Raw genomic sequence first — 887 nt, forward strand, 5'->3', positions numbered from 1 at the left:
AGACCCCAAAAACTCCACCAAAAGACTTCTAGATTTAATAACTAAATTCAGTAGCATAGCTGGATACAAAGTCAACACTCAAAAATCAATAGTGGGCCAGGGATATAGCTCAATGGCACGAGTGCCTTTTTGGCAAGTACAAGGTGCTGAGTTCGATTCTTGGTATCCAAAAAAAAAAAAAAAAAAAAAAAAAAAAAAAAAAAAAAAAAGAATAGTATCCAGGCATGGTGGTGCACACCTAAAATCCTAGCACTCGGGAGGTTGAGGCAGGAGGATCGCCCTGAATTTGAAGCCAGCCTGGGATGCAAGGTGAGTTCAAGTCCAGCCTAAACTGCATAGTGAGACCCTGTCTCAAAAAAATAAAAAATCAGTAAAAACCTTGAAGACGTAGGGGTAGGCAGAGAGTTCATGAATGAAAACCAAACCACATGCAAAATACTTCAAAGAATCAACAACTAGGATCTCATCTTACTGAAAAGCTTTTGCACATCTAAAGAAATCACCAGCAGAGCAAAAAGAAAATCCATAAACTGGGAAAAAATTTTAACTGGCTGTCCCTCAGACAAAGGTCCTCTATCTAGAACATATAAAGAATTAAAAAGCATCACACCCCCAAATTCAAAGACCCAGTCCTAAACTGGGCATCTGAGATAGTACGCACTTCTCAGATAAAGAAATACAAATGGCAAATAAATACATGAGAAAATATTCCTCATCATTAGTCACTCGAGAAATGCAAATTAAAATAACATTGAGATTTCATCTTACCCCAGTAAGAATGGTTATCATTAAGAAATCAGCCAGGGGCTGGGGATTTAGCTCAGCGGCACAACGTCTGCCTGGCAAGCGCGAGGTCGTGAGTTCGATTCCCGGTACCGGAAAAAAAA

Source organism: Chinchilla lanigera, unplaced genomic scaffold (genome assembly GCF_000276665.1).
Source record: "Chinchilla lanigera isolate Chin_1 unplaced genomic scaffold, ChiLan1.0 scaffold00041, whole genome shotgun sequence".
In the NCBI taxonomy this organism is placed as follows: domain Eukaryota; kingdom Metazoa; phylum Chordata; class Mammalia; order Rodentia; family Chinchillidae; genus Chinchilla; species Chinchilla lanigera.